Source organism: Acinonyx jubatus, chromosome D3 (genome assembly GCF_027475565.1).
Source record: "Acinonyx jubatus isolate Ajub_Pintada_27869175 chromosome D3, VMU_Ajub_asm_v1.0, whole genome shotgun sequence".
Taxonomy (NCBI): Eukaryota; Metazoa; Chordata; class Mammalia; order Carnivora; family Felidae; genus Acinonyx; species Acinonyx jubatus.
The window spans coordinates 11,638,423-11,659,444 of record NC_069392.1 but is presented as its reverse complement, the minus strand read 5'-3'; the positions used below and the strand labels follow the sequence as shown (position 1 = coordinate 11,659,444).

Here is a 21,022-nt window from a genome sequence, read left to right as displayed (position 1 = left end):
AAGCGGAGGCTTCTGTCCCCTCTTGCTTCCTCAATCCCCTTCCCTTCGCCTTTAAGTAATTAAGACCGCCCCCACGGAACCCAAATGAGCTGTCACTCAAGTTCCAAAGCTAAAAACAAAAGTCCCTTACTGGGACGAAGGGAGCCGCTCCGATCTGAAATTACTTTTCCTTTAAATCAGGGAGCAAAACGAGAGACGGGAAGAGAAGACTGATTAGAATCGGGTTGAATTGCAATTTCAGATACTTAAGTTTTAATGGAAAAAGAATGCTCCCCTCCCCAAGTCCGTGGTTCCCACACGAGTCCGACCAAAAATACGGTCGAGGACTGCGAACATTTTCGTTTTAGGCTCGCTCTCCCTTTTCACGTCGATCCGGAAAATGCAAGTCAAAACTATCTCTTTGCATCAGTGTGCAACAAAACAAAACAAAACAAAACAAAAAGCGGGATCTCGCCGCCAGACCAGGCTGGGCAAGGCAGCGACCCTCCCGGGTGGTGGGAGACCTGGCAGGGCCCCAACGTCCCCCGTGTCTCTGCTGGGACCCTGCGGACTCAGGGCTCCCCAACGTGCGTGCGGAATGCGGCCAGCTCCGCGCAAACTTAGCTGTGTCACGCGAGGGGGAGGCAGGTTTTCACCGCCAGGGAAAGGTAATTCGAGGGCGCATAGTTGACCCCCTCCCAGGGAAAAGTCACCCAGGAGGCTGACACCCTCCTCCGGCCCTCCCCTCCAGCCAGCCTCCAGGCTGTTTGGGGAGTTGCCTTTTGAAGTTCAATTTATTTTTGAAACATTCAATAAAAAATAGCGAGGCCGTGACAGCCTTTTGGTCTCCTAGTGTCCCCACCCCCACCCTCGCCGTGGAGGTGTATTTGTGCGGGGGGTGGGGGGGTGGGAGTGGGGCGGGCGAGGGAAGGTTCTCGAGGCCTTTTCTTGCCCTGGGGGCCGTGACGTGAGGACCCAGCCGGAGCCTGCCTGGCGGCAGCCTCCCTCCCCCTCCCTGGAGCCCGCCAGCCCGGCCCCAAGTCCCTGTCACCTTCGGGCCTCTTGAATGGCCGGCATGGAGGATCCCTCTCCCCTCCCTCCTCCCGGACTTGGAAGGGGATCGAGGTCGGGACCTTTGGGGGGGGGCGGGGGGAGTGGCAAGCTCCTTGCATCTCCAGCCAGGCACGTGGGGCGCCACACACCCTCTCCAGTGCTGTCTTCCCGGGTGAGAGGGCAAACGACCGGGGGAGGGGCGGGGGGGGGGGTGGGCTTATAGGGCCTGGGGACCTTTGGGGCGCTGGCTCCCCGCAAGGCTGGGAGATTTGCGGGGTGCGTGCCCACCGGGGCCGGCTTTGGGCCCAAGGATTCGGCGCGGAGCCCGCGCCCCTGGAAGGTGGCAGTGGGCAGGGTGTGCCCCGTGCGCTCTCCCTCCCGAGTCGGGGAGCAAAGAGCCTCGGCCTCGGAGGGGGAAGGAATGCTTCTCCTTCTCAGCTCCCATCTGCTCCCCCCGCCCCAAGATTCTCGGACAGTGCTCAGACGTGTGGCCGGCCTCTCCCACCGCTCCCCCCCCCCACCCCTTAATCTCCTGTGTATCTTATTTGTATGTAGTGATGTTAATGAGTAACTCTGGTGGCGCTGATGGACGGGGGGTGAACCGCTCGCAATCTCTCTGGATTTCGTGGCCTATTACTCACCTGGCGCCGGTCGCAATCTCGCCGCGGGCTTTATGGTGGCGGCGGCCGCCGCGGAGGCCACTCGGGGCCGGCGCCTTCGGCTTTTTTTTTTTCCGGGCTTCGAGTGCCACCTATCTGTCTGGCCCACGAATGCGCCCCGGTCGCCGCCACTTGCTGGGCACCCCAGCGCCTCCCGGGTTCCGGAACTCGGGCGTTTCACCTTTGCCCCTTCGCAGCCTCGCCCCCCCAACCTGCGCTCCCCTCCTTCTCTGACCACCCCCCCCCCCACCTCCCCACGTCCCAGCGTCGGAAGAAGCAGTGAGTGGTCGCTTTCCTGGGTATCACTTTCACTCCTCTTTGGGCCTCAGATGAGAAAAACAGTCCTTCCCGTCTCTGGGTTTCCAAAGACAGTCAGGAAATCCGGTGAGGGGACCCTGCTCATCGTTTTCTGGCCAAGCGCCCTCCTGCTTGGCGGGGACATCTCGAGCATCTCCCGGACCCAGCCGGGCGGGGGATAACCTGAGTTCTTCGTGGGCAGATGGAGAGAGGAAGGATTCCCTCCTCCCCCAAATAACATAATTTAACATGTAGCCTGGATGCGACCTCCCTTTGCCTGGATGCGCGCTCTCTCTCTCTTTCTTACTTAGAACTCTGGAATGTTTTGGTCTTTGCACTGGCCGCGTCTACAGGGACAAAGGCCGCGCGGCTCCAGGGAGCAGCAGTCCGTCTCGGCGGGGGTCAGAGCTGCGGCAGCCGGCAGGGCCGAGCGACTTCGTGATTTGTAAATTTAAGGTGACAAATGCGGGTGCCGGCCGGAGCCCTGCGGCCCCCGCAGCTTGGGGAGGTCGGCTCCAAGCCTGGCTGCGCCCTGGCGTCTGAGACCGGCGGAGGGGCGGGGTGGGGTCGCCTTTTGCTGTGCTTTGAGCCGCGGGTAAAGGCGTCCGGGTTCCTGCTGACCTCCCGGCGCTAATTGCAGGGGCCGAAGGGCGCGCTCCGGCAGAGGCAGGGGTCACGACCTGTGCGCTCCCTCCTCCCGCTCCCTCCTCCCGGGTCCCGCCAGCCCGAAGGAGCGGGGCGTGTGCACGCGGGCCTGCGTGTATGAGTGAGTGAGTGAGCGTGCGTGCGCGCGCGCGTGCAGGGCCCCACTCTGGATCTGCGCTGTCCTGGAAACCCACTCCTTCCTTGTGGGGAAAGTTCTCGGCCCTTAGGCCCTCCAAAAAATTCCATCCGAGAAGGAAAACCCTTGTTGTGACCTTTCCCCTAAACCAGCACACGGGCAGCCGCCTTCGGGCGCTGCAAGAGGTTTGACACGCTTCGCGTCCGCGCTTTCTGCCTCGCTGGTTTCCAAATTCGACCTCACGGCAACCGGCCAAGAGAGAGGCTGCTGGGTGTGGGTGCCAGGCCGGGACGTGGGCTCTTCTGTACGTGGCCTCGGATGTGCGGACCTGCGGGTAGCTCTCTGGGTGTGTGAGTTCTGAGGCGCGCGTGTGCGTGTACTTGCTCGTGCCCGGTCTGCAGACGTCTCTTCCAATTTAGATTTCGAGGTGCACGCGCAAGACAGTTCCGGATGCAGATGCATTTGGTTGTTTTACAATCAAGATGCGTATAATCAAGATGTATATGTTGCAGATGTCGCTGTTCAAAGTACACGGAAGGATAATAAAAGGAGCTGGCATGCAAGGGGCACGTGCGCGTGCCAGGCGCTCCGTTAAGCACCCCACCCAAGTGAGCTCACCATTAACCCCTATGAGGTGGGTATGATTTTTATCCCTGTTTAACAGAGGAGGAAACTGAGGCACACGGCAGTTAAGTCACTTAACCAAGATCACCTGGGACACTGGAGCTGGAATTCCAGTCGAAGGGGACGCCAGAACCCACTTCAATCCCTCTTCCTAATTCAGGTGGAGGCGTATGTACGTACCTATGGTGCACGTGTCCCCAGCTGCAGAGAAATCTATGGGCGTGTTCCGGGTTTTCGTGTGTCTCACGCGCCCTTTGGAGGAGAGAACATTTTCATTTCTCTGGGCATCGGTCTAGCAGTGGGAAAAATGCAGCTTCTTTTAGGTGTTCCATTCCCCCGCCCTCTCTCCCCAAAGGAGCCATCCGGGCGAAGACCAAAGGCTTGATGAAGCCAGGGGTGCACGGGGGGGGGGGGGGCAAAACCCCATTTAAAAATGCCTGTGGCGGGGCCCAGGGGCAGAAACCGTGTTCTCATTCTGATCTGAATTGAGAGCCAGAGGGAATGACAGCGGGGCCAGCCTGTGCCAGGCCAGGCAGGGTGACCCCGCTGACTCCAGAGTGTCGCCTCCCCCGCGGGGTGGGAGAGGGACACTCGGGCTTGGGGTGTCTTGGGCGTCTGGACTCCAGGCCTCGGATCCTCCCTCTCTTCCTACATTCGCTGTGCTCCATCCGCCCAGGCGCCAAGGCCGGGGACTGCGTGCAGGTGGGGACCGCGGGCATCAGCACCATTTGTTTCCTTCCACCCTGCCCAGCCTCCCGGAACCTAAGCGAGCTCAGTCGTCCCTGCCCTCTTCCGCTCAACTCTCTGGCCTCAGCTGGGAGCTCAGCTCGTGGGGAGAAAGATTCTGCGGTGAAGCGGGAGAAGGGGTGTTTCGTGCACAGCCCTGCGTAGCAAAAGGGGTGCCTGATTATGGCGCGGCGCGGCCCAGCTTCCTGCAGCTTGGGCGTCCGCGGGCCCCACGCACCTGGAGAGCCAAGGCCGGGTGGGCTGCAGGCCGGGCAGGGGTGAAACGACACATTGCTGGAGTAGGGACTGGCCACCCCTCTTCTCTGCCCCAAGCCGCAAAGCGCTTCCTGCCGGGCAGCTGAGATGAAGTCAGGCTGCCTTTGCGTCTTGGATCGAGCAGCTTCGGCTCCGTCCCTGGAATGGGAGGCGCGTGGGGGCTTAGTGAGGGGACATTGGGACCATCCCGAGCTGTCCGGGTCTCCACCCCACCCCAGCCCCAGTCCAAAGTCCCCAGTCAGCCGGTCTCTTTGAGCTTTTGAAATGCGATCTCCCGCGCCACTTCGGTTTCCCGCTAATGACCCCGGCTCTGGTTTCGGGTTGGGGAATTGCACTTGGTGGTGGTGGGGGGGAAGGATTGCTCCCCCAGGCCCGCGCCAGCCAACTCTCGCCTAGGCGCTCTTCCTGCCGGCGCGGTGCGCCCCTGCCCCCTCAAGGTCCCCAAAGCGTCCTGGATACCCAAGCACGGAACTGACACTCGCTCGCCTGACTTCCTTTCCGCCACTTTGGCGGTGCGGTTCGCCCCGGCCCGTGTGTCGGCATCTTTCACTTCGGCGGCTGTAACTCCGGGAGAGGGCCGGCTGTTTGTGGGCGTGACTTCGTCGCACCCCCCACCCCCCACCCCGTCGCCCGGTCCCCCAATCCTTCCAACACAAGCTTGGAACCGAGGTGTGAGCCTGTTAGGGGAGCCAGCCGAACAGTGGACCCATCATCCCGGGTCACTACCCGGCCTACCCCGTGGTGCCCACTCTCCCCAAGGCCAGCACCGGTTAGCTAATTGGGTATTTATTCTCTAGGGTGGGCGCTCTTCAAGGAAGCCAGAGCTCACGACTTCAGGGAAGACGCAGAAATCACAGAAGTTTGTTCCTGCGCATATATTGGGATTTGGGGGCACGGGAGCCCTGCGATTTTGCCCAGAGTCTTGGAGACGCGTGAGCCCAACCAAATGAAGAACCCCTCGCTGCCCTGGGGACAAAAAGAAATGAGAGGAAGTTTTCGGGTGGTCCCTGGGGACTCTTGTCTTGGCCAGGTCAACCTTAGCTTAAGGGACTAATTCCATCTTTCTAACCTTCTAGAAGGACACTCTTTCCTTGCTTATTTTGAAGCTAAGCCTCCAGACCCCCAGGGCCCCAGGCATTGTCTAATTAGTTGACTAGTTAATGATATTAACTCATCAGCCAAATGATTATGAACAATCATTATCACCCCTAATGAATTCTGTGTTAATTTCCTGTTGCTAGGCTTACCCTCACTTGACTAGCACAGGCAATAAAAGGAAACCACTTTTCATAAAACAATTAGTTTTTATTACATTCCTCCCACCTCAAGATCTGGGGTGAGGGGAGCTGTAGGGGGGATCCCCCTTGCAGAGAGACTCCTGGGGTCCAGGCCGGGGGCTCCCTGGCCTCTACACCCCTTCACTGGCCTCCTCCGCATACACCACGGTGATATGGTGATATACCGGCAGGTTTAACCTTTGTTAGAATCTTCAGGAGGATTTACTTAGTTTTTTTCATTAAAGTCACATCTGGTCGACTCCGGGGCTTGGATTTTGTACTATAGATGTGTATGTGTTGGAGGGGGATCCTGTGGGGTCTGAGGGCCACCTGAACCTTTTTCTCAGGGCAGAAATTAACAAGGCGAAAGCTGGGACCTAGTTTAGGGCTGATAATTCTTTTTACCTTTACTGCCCAGCGGAGCTCAGCACAAGGTAGACACCTACCCAACTCCTGCGTCTGGGTCAAGTCTAAACATGTTCAGGGATCCCACTACTTTGGATACGTTTTAAAAAGCCCTCCGCATCTCTATTATGCTTCCCTCTCTGAGTTCTTTCACTTGTTATTCAGGCAGACACCCCGACAGCACTGGAAAATTCGCAAGCACTCAAGGAACCTCCTACGCATTGCAGACTATTCAAGGGGAGAGGGTAGGGTCCCTCTTTCCTCCCCTCTGATAAAATAGGGTCCCAGGGAAAGCCCCTCATCACCCCACGTCCTGCCTAAATAAATCCTCTTTGGTCGTCCTTGGCCACTTGGGGATGGATTTCTTCCTGGCGTCAAGGCAAGGTTGATTTCAAACACGACGATGTAAAATTTAAGCTGAGCCTCTCTACCTCTCTCCCCCGCCCCCACAGCACCTCAGCTCCACCCCCCCACCCCCAAATCAGCAGATCCTCCGACAACCTCCACTTCCAATCAACAGTAATGCGAGGTTCCTCCCAGGGGAAGAAAAGATAAAAACAAACAAACAAAAAAAAAAACAAGCTACCTGTTTTGCAGAGCTCCGGGAAGGGAGGCTCTATCCGTAAAAGCTGCTTCCCCCAACTTCCTCCCGCGCCTTTGCTTGGCCGTTCCTTTGCCGCCATCTGCTGGTCTCATGGAGAAGCGCATGCCCTTTCCAAGATTTCTGGGAGGCTGTCAACCATCCATCCGTCCATCCGTCTGTCCATCCAGCAAATAATGGTGGCCAAGACACCGTCTCTGTTCTCATGAGACTCGTATTCCAGGAAAGCAAGCTTCATGGCCGTCCCTTGAAAGTAAGCTACAGAGGGAGTAAAATGTTAGAGGTAAGACCTGGAAGTTGGAGGCAGAGATATGGAACTAGCATTCTGAGTCTGTTATCGGCTCGCTGGGTGTCTCTGGGCCAGGTGACTTAACTTTCCCGGGTCTCGATTCTGCCTAAAGTAAACCTGGAATGACGGTACTCACAGGCAGGTGTGCTATACAGAGCAGAGGACAAAGAACGCTTTTATTTGCAAAGTACCAGCTCCATCGACACCATCTTCCCTGTTTGGAATTACGTGACTATGCTTCCATGAGGGCAGAGTTTGCTTACGGTAGCTTTCCTCTCCTCCGGATCGTTCTGGAACACTGCTTCCTTACCCCTATGACGCTCTCTCCAGCAATGCAATCCAACCAGTATTTAGTGAGTGGGGATTCTGGGTATGGGCTTCAAAGAGTCCAAGAAGAGGGAGAGGAGGTTGGTCTTCAGGCCCCCCACCCTCTTTCTGGACCCTCCTGCCAGTCACACAGGGGCTGAGAGCAGTCGCCATTGACGATGCCAGTCCCAGCTCCTGCTGTCATCCTGCCCACACTCATGTCACGACCCTCATCACCTTCAGCTTCAGAGACTCCCAGGCCTGGCCCACAGCATCAAGAGGCAGGTCTGGTCTCACCTTGCTCATTTCTCCAACTTCCTTCGCCCTGCTCTTTAAAGTCAAGCGAGGGGCGCCTGGGTGGCTCAGTCAGTTGAGAGTCTGACTCTTGATTTCAGCCCAGGTCATGATCTCAGGGTCGTGGGATCCAGTCCCGCGTTGGGCTCCATACTGAGCACGGAACCAGCTCAGGATTCTCTCTCTTTCTCTCTCTCTCCCTCTGCTTCTCTCTCTCTCTCTCTCTCTCAAAAATAAAATAAAATAAAATAAAATAAAATAAAATAAAACAAAACAAAACAAAATAAAGTTATTTTGGCCAAGTCACCCGACGCCTTCTACCCAACTCAAGGTCTTTGAATGTGTTGTTCCTTAATAGGGAATTATCTGGTTCACTACTGACATTTTGAACACGATAATTCTCTGTGGCGGGCAGCTGTCCTGGGTATTGTAGGGTGGTGGGCAGCCTCCCTGGCCTCACCCCCACTAGATGCTAATAGCATATCCTCCAGTGGTCCCAATCAAAAATGTCTCCAGATATCGATAAGTATCCCGCGGAGGGGGGCCAGTAGGGGGGACATCACCGCTGACTGAAAACCACTGGCTGGGCCCGAATGCCTTTGCTGTCTTTCTCCTTGGTTTCATTGCCGTGCCTATATCCATGCCACTTCTTCCATAAAGCCCTTCCTGACCTTCCAGACCAGAGTAGGTTCCCCTCTTAGGGGTTCTCAGAGCCCCTAATGTCTCCTCCATTGAGCAGAAAACAGTTGTACGTAGAGAACGGTTTTTCATATTTGCCTCCCCTGAGAGAAGGAAAGCGACCACAAGGGTCTCATTCACTGAGCTTCTCAGCGGGAGGAGACCTTGCAAACAAGAGGTGATTAATCAAGGCTTCTGGGACGGTTTTGTGCTACTGATTAGGGCTGGCCTGGAAGTTTGTTTTAGCGGAGTTTCATCTGCTGGACACTTTTAGGGCAACTGGGACCCTTTCCACCTGTCACTCCAGCCCCTCTCTGATGTCCTTCAAGGCTTCGATGGCCTAAAGCAGATGTCAACAAATGCCCACGAACTAGGGCCTGCGGGCGTCCAATCCAGCCTGCCACCTGTTTTCACAGGGCCTGTGAGCCTGGAAAGGTCATTACATTTTTAAATGGTTAGGAAAAAAAAAAAAAAATCAAAGGATGTATATGACCTGTGAAAATGACTTGCTGTTCCAATTTTAGTGTTCATAAATAAAGTTTTATTGGAATCCAATCACATACATACCCACGTACCCATTCACGTACATAGTAACCATGGCTGCTTTCTCTCTACAGTGCCAGAGCAAGTGATATGATCGGCAGAATCCGAAATATTTAATGTTTTAAACACATTTTTTGCGGAACACATCTTCCCCACCCCACGTCTAAAGGAAGGCATGGTTCCTGCCCCCAGTTTGCCACAGATCCCGAGAAAGGCTGGAGCCCGGTTTCTGTTTTACATGAAGGAGGAACCAGAAGGGCAGACCAGTGGCCCCGTTTCTTGAAGGCTGGACTCCAAATGGGTTAAGTGAAGCTCATAAGAATCATTGAAAAGTTGCCCTGAAGTGCAAACAGGCCTCAGCACATGAAGACACCCAGCACTTAGAAGGGCCTCAAGAAAATGGCTGTTCGCTCACCAGAGGTCACTTCGGAGGGCAGGAGCTCAGGATCTTGGAGAAGAGGCAAGTTTCCATTGAAAGTACCTCCATGGGAGGGGGGATGGGCTAACCCGGTGATGGGCATTAGGTGGGGCCCTTGGGATGAGCTCCGGGCATTGTATGGAATTGATAAATCACTGAATTCTATTCCTGAAATCATTATTGCACTGTACGTTAACTGACCTGGATTTAAATTAAAATCAATCAATCAAATATATAAAAAAAAAATTTTAAAGGAAAGGAAAAAAAGAACATTGCAGGAGTCGGAAGACAGGGAGTGAATGGAATGGTTGCAGACTCGAGGTGAAAGCGGCTTTGTTGTAGACCCCACTCTTTTTTTTTTTTAATATTTATTTTTAAGAGAGAAAGAGAGAGAGAGAGAGCACGAGCAGGGGAGGGGCAGAGAGCGAGGGAGGCGCAGAATCCTCAGCGGGCTCCAGGCTCGGAGCCATCAGCACAGAGCCCGATGCGGGGCTGAAACCCACAAACCGCGAGATCACGACTCGAGCTGAAGTCGGACGCTTAACACAGACTGAGCCGCCCAGGCGCCCTAGACCCTGCTCTTAGTGAAATAAAAACAGTGCAGAAAGCTGCCGGGGTGACTTCTTTGGGACTCGCTTTTCTTTTCGCTGAAAGGAGGAGACTTAAAGTCTTGTCTTTTCCTTGACTAATGCTTTAGCAATTTAAAACACAGAAGAGGCCACAACAATTTTCTTCTTTTTAAAAAAATTTTTGTAACGCTTATTTATTCATTCTGAGAGACAGAGAAAGAGCTCAAGCAGGGGAGAGGGGCAGAGAGAGAGAGAGAGAGAGGGAATCCCAAGCAGGCTCCACAGGGCTAGACATGGGGCTTGAACTCAGGAACTGTGAGATCATGACCTGAGCTGAAACCAAGAGTCCAACACTTAACTGACTGAGCCACCCAGGTGGACTGACAATTTTATTCTTAAAAATTTTTTTTCTTCCTTTTTTCCTTCCTTCCTTCCTCTCTCTTTTTCCTTCCTCCCTTCCTCCCTCCCTCTTTCTCTCTTTCTTTGTACCTTCTCTCCTTCTCTCCTTCCCTCCCTATGTCAGATAACAGCCTTCACCCCAAGGGGCAGAGGACGATACTGGAGCACAGAGAATATAAGAGATTCGCCCAAGAGTCTGCACCCAAGGCAGGACCTGGTCACAAAGCTTGGGGCTTCCCCTTCTGTGCCCTGTCTCTAAGGATACCCTGCCTCCCTCTCGGCTTTGGCCCACGTGAGGGTCTCCTTATTTATGACGCGAAGCCCCAGGATTTACAGAACCCAAATTCAAGCTGAAAATGCAGGCAATTACCCAGATAATTTAGGTAAACGTTGGGGTTGTGTTGTGAGTGTTTTAACATCCACGTCTGAATTATTGGAGTAATTGTCTCTTCTCCGACTTCACATTGTGAGGTTCAAGAGGCCATTCTCCACCCCCCCAGCCCCCGACAGCCCCTGTTTGTTTTGTCCGGGTTGAACAAGGCCGGTAGCTAAGGAGAGGGGGCTGAACAAAACTCCAGGAGAGAGAGGCAGCCGGACAAACTCTGGAGGGCCAAGCAATTTGTGTTTGAGGTCAATAACCTTTGTGTTTCCATAAAAACCCCATCCAGGAGGCACACTCAAGCCCTAGACGGTCGACTCTGTGAACACGCTCCCAGGGCAGGAAACATCAAAGAAGCCGCGGCCTGTGTGTGTTTAAAAAAAAATTAGACAATGAAGGGAGAATTTTCTTAAAAACTGAAATCAGGTCTATAATTTCTTAGATAGAGAGTGAAGTTTGGAGCCAGATACCTACGATCTCTCCTCACTGCCCTCCACCCGCACACCCATGCTTCCAATTTTCTTCTGACCCTGAAAAAAAAACAAAACAAAACTTAAGCTTCTGGAAACCTACACTTCCCTCCTCTTAAAACGGCTGATAATGACCCTTGCTTTATAGGGCTGTTGGAGGATAATATAGATCCAGCATAGAGCCCGGGGCTGGCCCACCGTACATCTGATGTGCACCTGCTATCATTATTGTTATTATATTATTATTATTGATGGGGTCTGAGGTCCCATCGGCGAAAGCGGACGTAATCACACGCCTTTCCAGAAACAAGGCAGCCACTACCCCAGACCTCCCAGCCAGTTTCTTTCCTGGTCAGCATACCACGACGATACAGGAAGGCCTGTGCCCCACTGACGCCCGAACAATGGGAAATCCGTGCATTAAAGTTTTATAGGCTGCGGTAGCCTAGTTCAAACGGAACAGACTCCGGAGAAAAGCAAACTGGTGTCCAATGACACCAAGTAGAACCAGGAGCCCGTGGTTAGAGATAAGGAAATGGAGACCCAGAAGGGTCAAGGCTGCGCGTCAGGACCAGAGGGCTCGGCAGGCGGTGAAAACAAGGCCGACTCAGCAAGCACAGGGGGGTATGAGAGTGAAGAACGTGAGTGAAAACATTTGCTTGATGACAAAACCAAGCCCTCCTGGCCACGCCAACCTTCCGATCCGAACAGACACTCTTACCCCACTCGTGCACTAGACTCACCTTGGTGAGCTTTGAAAGGATCCACCCCCAGGCTGGTTGGATCCGGGGTTGGGGGATCGGCGTTGGCTTCAGGATTTTCTTGAAAGTTCTCCAAGTCAGGGGCGCCTGGGTGGCTCAGCCGGTCGAGCGTCCGGCTTCGGCTCAGGTCATGATCTCGCAGTTCGTGGGTTCGAGTCCCATGTCGGGCTCTGGGCTGACAGCTCAGAGCCTGCTTAGGATCCTCTCTCTCCCTCTCTCTCTGCCCCTCCCCCACTCATGTGTGTGCGCTCTCTCTCGCTATCAAAACTAAACAGACATTTAAAAAGTTAAAAAAAGAAAAGAACAAGAAAAAAGACCTGAGCCCCTAGCCCTAACGTGTATTAGTTTTCTTCCCTGGGCTCTATGTTCAGTGGGTCCCTGATGCCCTGATGCAGACTTTGCTGACGATATGTCGATGTACATTTTTCTAGAAAGATGACCCATGGTTTTCATCAAACTCTGAGAGTAAGTGGATAGCTATGCCCTTCTGCCCAAGAGTTTAAAAGTCACTGCTCCGGGGCGCCTGGGTGGCGCAGTCGGTTAAGCGTCCGACTTCAGCCAGGTCACGATCTCGCGGTCCGTGAGTTCGAGCCCCGCGTCAGGCTCTGGGCTTATGGCTCAGAGCCTGGAGCCTGTTTCCGATTCTGTGTCTCCCTCTCTCTCTGCCCGTCCCCCGTCCATGCTCTGTCTCTCTCTGTCCCAAAAATAAATAAACGTTGAAAAAAAAAATTTTTTTTTTAATAAAAAAAATAAAAGTCACTGCTCCAAAATGAAGTCAAACCAAGTGCATTCCAGGAAGGAGACTGGGGAGGGCTCAAACTATGTCTCATGCCACCAAATCTTCTGCCATCACGTCCAACACTGGGCCCAAACTGCTCAAGGCCATGGCCTTCACTCCTTTGATTCTCTTGGCCCCGTGCCTCCTTGAAGCCTCAATTCCCTTGATCCCATGGCCCCTGCTTCTCCCCTACATCTCTGGCCGTCTTCCTACTCAGTACACGGGCAGGTCTTTCTCCTTGCCTGTCCGTTGCATGATGCAGCCCTCAGTTTCCATCCTCGGCCCCCCTCTGCCTTTCGGTAAACATGTTCTCCTTATTCCCAGGGCTCTCTAGTCATCAACACATTCGCCATTTCAAAGCTGGTCCCTCTCGGGACAGATCTTTCTTCTGAACTGAGCTCCAGACTCATGGACCTATGGTCGTCTTTACTTAGATATTTCAATCATATCTTAACGGCAGTATGTTCAACCGGAATCCAATATCCCTGCTCCCCCCTGCCCAAACTGAGCCCTTCTGTCTCTGTATTTCCTGTATCGTTGACTGATACGCATCCTTCCAGCCCTCTGACAGCTCTCTACTGATCCCCTTCTCTGTGCCAGGCGTTATGCTAAGCGTCAGGAATACGGAGACGCCCAGGGGAGATAGAGCTCCGCCCTCATGGAATTTACAGCCTACGGAAGAAGACAGTCATTGCACAAAAAAACACGGATGTAAACTCACATAGGCCAAGAGCTTCTCTGAAAGACGAGAATGAGGTTCCAGGTCGAGGCACAACAGACCGATTCACGGTCCCACTGGGGACAAATGTGTCCATGAGAAATCCAAGAAGAACATGGACATTTCAGGAGGATGTGGGAAGGTTTCCCTCAAGAAGTCAGTAGGGCTGGGGCACGAGTGACAAACTGGGGTAACCAAGTGATGAGTAGAGGCGTGTTGAAGGGATGAATTGTAAGGCGGTCAGCAGATTCCCAAGGAAAGCTGGGCAGCAGCCTATCCCATCAATGCATCCTGGAGGGATACAGACCTCTTAAAGGAAAATGAGAAATCAAATGTTGGCCCAGCCCAGAATGGAGAGAATGAATCAGGCTGCAGTCAAATAGATGGAATTATTGTTCTTATTGTTATTACGATGACTGTTATTATTTACAGTAGGCTTCATGCCCAACGTGGAGCCCAATGTGGGGCTTGAACTCAGGACCCTGAGATCAAATTCCAGAGCTGAGATCAAGAATCAGATGCTTAACGGACTGAACCCCCCGGCGCCCCTAGATGGGATTATTATAGCCACAAAAGGGATGAAATTAAGTTCATATACACTGATGGAGCTCAATGTCTCTTCAGTTCCTGCTTGAGGGAAGGAATGTCACCTCCCTGGAAATTCCCGATCTTTCTAAAGCCACAAACACATCTGCTAGATTGGTGGATGGATTCTTCAGACGAATGCTTTTAAGCGAATACGGTGAACTACGTAGGATTTCAAAGGAAGCCAAGTATATTGAAATACACTTCTTAATAGCTTCGTTATTTGGGCTTGGAAGATAGCTCCAAGGTGAAGGTGAGGCCCCGGGCTGCCGCACCCGTGACCCTCGAGGTACATCTAAACCTGACTCCATGTTCCGAGGGTGTGATTACCAGACTCCTTCATTCATTCAACTTGCTGAATGGCTTCCACCTTCCCCAAGAGTGTCTCCTTTTTCCTCTTCTTTCTTTTTCTTTTTGTTTTTAAATTGAAGTTTATTTATTTATTTTGAGAAAGACAGACAGAGAGAGAGAGAGAGAGAGAGAGCACGGGGCAGAGAGGGAGGGAGAGAGAGAATCCCAAGCAGGCTCCACACCATCAGCACAGAGCCCCACATGGGGCTCGAAGCCACGAACCGCAAGATCACGACCTGAGCTGAAATCAAGAGTCAGACACTCAGCCAACTGAGCCACCCAGGCACCTCTCCCGGTGAGGTTTTTGTTTTCATTTAATTTATCCCCATGAGTTTTTTATTTTATTTTATTTTATTTTATTTTATTTTATTTTATTTAAGTTTATTTCTTTGAGAGAGAGAGAGAGACAGAGACAGAGACAGAGACGGAGACAGCATGAGGGAAGGGGCAGAGAAAGAGGGAGACAGAGAATCCCAAGCAGGCTCCACGCTGCCAGGGCTTGAACTCGGGGAACTGTGAGATCATGGCCTGAGCCTCGATGGAGTCAGACGCTTAGCTGACTGAGCCACCCAGGCGTCCCAAGATCTGCATTTTAAATTAGCGCCTTTGGTGATTCTCTAAATCAGGGGTCTGCAGACGTTTTCTGCACATGTCCAGACAGGTAATAAAGATTCCATACAACTGCTCGCTGATGCTGTGGCAAAAGCAGGCATAGACGGTATGTCAATGAACGGGGGTGACTCTACCCCAACACAATTTGATTTATAGACAGTAAAACTTAAATGACATATACTTTTTTACATGTCGTGAAATATGACTCTTCTTTGGACTTCTTCCAACCCCTGGAAACAACGAAAGGACCACTCTCAGCTCGCAGGCCATAGCAACATAGGTGGCGTTTTGGGGCGCCCCGGGCGGCTCAGTCGGTCAAGCGTCCGACTTCGGCTCAGGTCGGGATCTCCCGGTTCCTGGGTTTGAGCCCCGCGTCGGGCTCTGTGCTGTCAGCCCAGAGCCTGCTTCGGATCCTCTGTCTCCCCCTCTCTCTGCCCCTCCCCGGCTCACGCTCTCAGTCCGTCTCTCAAAAATAAACAGACACTAGAAGCAAAAAAAGAGGCTTCGGTTGCTTCAGTCTCCCAGTCTGTTGTTCTTTTTTTCCGGCAGCCCTAGTGAACGAACATGCCAGGCGTTGGGTGCACCTGTCACGCAACGCCATTCTCGGCCTTCCCGTGACCCTGTGAAGCACGGATAGCACTTCTCTGCCCCACGTGGGAAGACGGGAACCGGGAGAGCCAGGTCTGTTGTCCAAAGTCACACCGTTACTGAGCAGCCTAAGATTCAGAGCCACCGCCCTCCCCCGCGACCCTGCGTCTCACCATCGGACAGAATTCCCGGGCTGATCTTCGCAGACAATGTGAAGTGCGACGGAAGGCGGTGGGAAGAAGGAGCCTCCCGGTTGTACATAAGAGACCAGAACCTACCAAGTGTTGAGCTATGGGAGGCAGCTTCAAGGAAGCCCTTCTTTCCTTGGAACCTCCATATTTGTCCCATATTTGTGAAACGGGCGCGTTGGACCAGTGGGATTCTCGAAGCTCTTGGCGACCGTGTCCCCGTGAGATCCAAGGAAGGCCAAGCGTCTTGCCCATGTCGGTCGGTTGCTTCTTCTAGAAGATTCGTTTTATTTAGCCCCAAACTCTTGTGTCACCAATGGAGCGCCATGATTCATTGGCAGTGGGCCATGAGAGCTCCAACAAAAAAAGGAAGGCACGCATTTATAGCCAAGGAGCCCCGTAACTATCATGTGCTCTTTCCTCTCGACTTCAAAAACACCCCCGTTCCATTTCCTTTCCGTGGCGGCATTCATTTTACGAGCTCGGCAAGGACAAGTGTCCCCTCCCTCATCAGGAATGCCAGGCCCGGCTTTGTTGTTGAATGTCAGGATTGGCGCCCGCAGATGGGGGCGTCTCTGGCAGGAGGTTTAATGAGTTTTCCGTCTCCAGGGTGGTGGGTGCTTCCTTGATTCCACACCCTCTCTCTCCGGGCTGGGATTGTGCGCTCGGCCGCCAGGCAGGCCGAGAACAATCCGTCCTTTCTGCGCTGACATCAGTTAATGGGAGTGGGGAGGAAGTGCACGAGAGCAGGGGCGGGGGTGGGGGGGTGCAGATCCTGTCGACTCTGGGAAGGCCACAGAGGCTGGCATTACAATGTCAGCCCCCTAACCCCTCCCCCCCATCAGGGGCTTGTGTTCAGTCCCTTTTCTGTGGGTCAGGAGAGAGTGCTGGCTGGGCAGAAATGGGGTAAGAATGCAGGGCTCTTGACGACCTCTTCAGACAGACCCCTGAGCCTTCCGAGGTGCATGAAAGGCAAGTGGGAAGTGTGGTGGGAGCTCTGGGCCTCTCCTCGCGGCTGCTGCGGAGGAGAGAGGGCGTGAGGTGTTGACTGGGACACCTGTTCTGTTTAAGGAAGAAACACAGAATCTGAAGCAGGTTTCAGGCTCTGAGCTGTCAGCACAGAGCCCGATGTGGGGCTCGAACCCGCGGACCATGAGATCATGACCTGATCTGAAGCCGGATGCTTAACCGACTGAGCCACCCAGGTGCCCCCAAGATGGGACCTTTAGCTAACCCTGGTCTGTATCTGGGGCAGGGGGGGACGTGGCAGCCACAGTATGCCCCCTGCCCCTGCCCCTCCAGCCAGCATCAGAACGAGAGCAAAGGCAGTGAGCTCCTGGCTCGGGGTGGGGGTGGGGGTTGTAGTTTAGAGCCTGTGTTCTCATCGGGACGAAGAAGGATTTGAGATGGGGTGGGGTGGGGTGGGGTGGGGGTCAAGCACCTTACTCTGCTTATGTAGAAAGCACAGATGCGCATATGTACATAAGCAGATACACATTGTGTCCTGGAACAGCATCCATGATATTAAAACGTCATTAGAAATGAGAAAAAAATGACACCTTTAGGGAAAAAAAAGTCCGAAAAAGCTCCCGAGGGGGTACAAAACAATGAAAAGTCTGGGAAACACTGGCCTGGAATGTCTAGATTCTGTCAGAGAGTCTGCATTCAACACATAGTTTTGTAGCTTCCTAGCTGTGTGTCCTAGAGCCAGTAACCTAGCCTCTCTGAGCTCAGTGTTTTCCTTCAACGCATCTAGAGTCACTAGAACAGCATCTGGCCGCTAGCAAGTATTTGGTCCCTGTTTGTCATTTTTATTATCGAGAATGCATAGGGATCTGTCACCTTCTCTGTCTTCTGGGATTTGCATGTAAGACGACGCAAAGTGCTTAGACCCACTAACCTTGAATCCTAGGTCATCAGCCCAGAGCTCAGTTCTCAGGCCTCGCCGAAAAGATGCCGTCAGTGGACGACTGGCTAATTCAGGTGTTAACACCAGGTGTGTTGAGCTCCAGGGACTCAGAGATGAGGAACACAGTGGCTGCCATTCTGACCTGTGCCCTGTCCCTCCTACTGGAAAGGCCATCCTGGGAACACGCAGTTCCGTCTGTTACCGATCACTTTATTCCGACACTCATTATCTTTAGAAATTATGCCAGGTTTCCAACATATTCTGGCAAGGCTCTCGGGCCTCCTTGGCTGGGACGGGGATCTGAGAGAGGCTTCGATTTGCCTGGGGGCCGACTGTATGCGGAGCACCTTTGAAATTTTCCCACGGATGTCTCAGCACTTCTTGTCCGGGGTACCTTCCCTGGGGAGTTGCAGATGAGGAAACGGGCTTGGAAAGTGGTGCAGCCAGTCAGGGCGAATGGGGTTTGAACTCGGATTTGCTTGATTCCAAGGCTCCCTACACGATGGTGCCACTCACGGACAGGCTCCAGATGAAACGGAATGACAGAAATGACAATACCTCCCTTTTATCCACCGCAAGAGGCTCCAGACCTCCGTGTCTTCAGACATTATGTCGTGCCGGGTATGGAGTATTGTGTTGGTTAACTATCATGATGAGCCTTTTGCCTTCATTTTTCAGATGGGGAAACTGAGGTTCAGGCGAATTGAAGTCCCACAATAATAGGGAGGTGGGAAGGATGGGGTTTGAATCCAGCCCTAACGCCTGAGGGCAGACTTCTGACCGCTTCCTGTTCATTCTGTGAACTTGAATGAAACGCTTCACCCCTCTGGGGCTCAGTTTCCTCGTCAGGAAAACAGGGATGATCATACTGGTCCCAAGGAGTGGTCGTGAAGGCAAAAGGAGGAGGTGTGTGCAAAGCACTCATGAGAGGTCCATCCCAGGGGACAGAGGTCCCCTTCTGTTGGCATTACTTGGACCTGAGTCACGGTCAGTTGAGAGGGCGCAGGGGGCTGGGGAGGGGCCTCCAGACTCTTGGGACATCCACGCATCCCTCACGTTCCGACTGTCACGGTGCAGGGTGACCACATTTGGGAGATTCCAAAATTGCCGAGTCCTGCACAAAGGGTTTTCACGTTGAAGTCAAATTTCATTCATTCACTCATTCACTTATTTGCCCATTCATTCATTCATTCATTCCCTCATAGACGCACACACTCTCATATTCATCCACTGATTTATTCTACAATAGTCCATAAATTGTCTTCATGACCTCGTACATGACATGCGGTTGCTGAGGACTCGTAGCCGTGAACAAGGTGGCCAAGGTCACGGCTGGCAGGGCAGAGGGGGCAGGGAGAGTAAACTACCAAGTGAAAAATGCACCTGATAAACACAGACAGTGGTAAGTGCTACACAGAACATAAACAGGGTGACCTGAGAGTGACAGGGAGGGGCCGATCTCATGGGAGGCCTTCCAGGAGATGACATTTAAGGTGACAACTCAAGACAAAAGACAGCCAGGGGAAGGGCTCAGATCAAAATCTCTAGGCTCTCTGACCCCCCTCCCAGTCACTTCGCTGCTAGTTGTCACTGAAATGTAATTCAGGATCTTTCTTTTTTCTTTTCTAATCTAAAAATTAAAGAAGATTTAGGGGCGCCTGGGGGGCTCAGTCGGTTAAGCATCCGACTTCAGCTCAGGTCATGATCTCTAGGTTTGTGGGTTCGAACCCGCGTTGGGCTCTGTGCTGACAGTGCGGAGCCTGGAACCTGCTTCGGATTCTGTGGAACCTGCTTCGGATTCTGTGTCTCCCTCTCTCTCTGCCCCTCCCCCCCCCCGAATAAATAAACACTTAAAAAATATGTTAAAAAAGATTAAGGAAAATAATGCATCGAAAAGAAAATAGGCACCAAAAAGTGCTTAGCACAAGCCCTGGCATAGTTTATTTTTAGTAAAATTTTACTGTTTTGCAATTGAATTGCTTTCTTTAGACTACTAAACACATTTTTTCAAGTCCACCCGGGCAAAGGCAACACGCCTCCCCCTTCGTTTAACACTTGCAAAGTCGGGCAACACGCAGCTTTTTGTGTCCCCCATTATATCCATATGAATTGGCATTAACTTTCCAATTAATTCACGAGTTTTCCCTCTTTAAACCCCAGTGAGCCTCATCTTGGCAATCCCATCTCCTGGATTCCTCCAGGATCAATTCCAAGAGGTGGGAGTTTTCCCTCTTTAAACCCCAGTGAGCCTCATCTTGGCAATCCCATCTCCTGGATTCCTCCAGGATCAATTCCAAGAGGTGGGAGGGCAGGAGGCGAGATAAGCCTTTTTTTTTTTTTTTTTTTTAAGGTTTGTGATACATTTCACCCAAACGACCTTCAGGAGTTCACCCTCCTGAAGGAGGAGGGTGTCCAAAGAGAACTTTCTCCCTTGGTGTTTGTGAAGACCTCCCTCCCATCCCAGTGGGCCAGCTGGGGAGGACTTAACTGGGGCTAACGATCTCTGTCTCTGTGAGCCCACGCGACGCCAGGGGGTCCGGTCTCCCAGCTGCGGAGGGAGACCTTCCTCGACCTTGAATGCAACCTGCTGTCTTTGAAAACAAGGGTGGGATGGCTTTGTTACTGACTGACTTGGGGGACAAAGCCTCAGAGTCTTAGAAAAACAGAGGTAAGAGACACAGTTTACTAGTTTACTTACTAGTTTATTCACCTACTGCCTCATGCCTTCCAGAATTTTAAAAGAGGAGAAAACAAACATTCGTTCATTCATTCTGGTTGTCTCCTGCCATCTCAAACCACCTTCAGGTCTGATGATGGGAGGAACGGACTCACCAAAATACGAGATACATCAAACGCCACTAAGCAAAAGGTCTTTTACAGGGAAGAACTGGGGGGAAATGGAATTTAGGGGATAAGGACCTTTTCTAATTTGATTTGGAAAATCTGGAACGTATGCGAATATAATGAACTCCCCCCCCCCCATGCGTAGCAACTAGTTCCAACAATTATCATAACTTTGCACGGAGTCCTCTCTAGCAGTCTGACTTTTGGGGCCACCCTCGCCCCACATGTTAAAATGCACCCGTGTTACATAATACATACAATTTTCGGTGGTTCATTGAGTTGAGCTTTGGCGAGCTGACATAAAGTTACATTTTGCCCACACGGAAGCTTTCATTCGTTTTAATTTGGACAAGTGTTCACTTTGCGTCCAGTGGTTAGACCGGCCCCGTTTCAGATACGCCGAACGATACCTGGATCAACAAAAAGGGCGTCCTCACTAATTAAAAACCTTTCACGACAATGGAAATTTAGGTCCAAGGGGCCTGGAGGAAGAATTGTCACAGATTCAGCCCAGATTTTCCCCTCCTGATGAAAAAAAAATCACGGAAGGGAGATTTTTTATTTTCGCTATCCTATCTTGAGCACTGTGTCACGAGTTATGCCACAGTCCTTGCTGTCACTGGTTTCTAAATAGGATGACAATTGCACCATATCTCCTGCTAGTG

At 52.5% G+C, this 21,022-nt stretch overlaps 2 long non-coding RNA genes across 2 annotated transcripts; one reads left to right on the top strand and one right to left on the bottom strand.

Annotated features, from left to right (window-relative positions):
* Window positions 1–3,001: 3,001 nt before the first annotated feature.
* On the bottom strand, window positions 3,002–7,210 carry LOC128312425 (uncharacterized). Its single transcript, XR_008291743.1, has 3 exons — window positions 6,664–7,210; window positions 4,358–4,533; window positions 3,002–3,645 (listed from the first exon to the last, which is right to left on the bottom strand). It is a non-coding gene; the product is annotated as an uncharacterized LOC128312425 (long non-coding RNA).
* LOC128312424 (uncharacterized) lies at window positions 3,002–7,788 on the top strand. The gene is made up of 2 exons (XR_008291742.1): window positions 3,002–3,403; window positions 5,193–7,788. It is a non-coding gene; the product is annotated as an uncharacterized LOC128312424 (long non-coding RNA).
* Window positions 7,789–21,022: the final 13,234 nt, after the last annotated feature.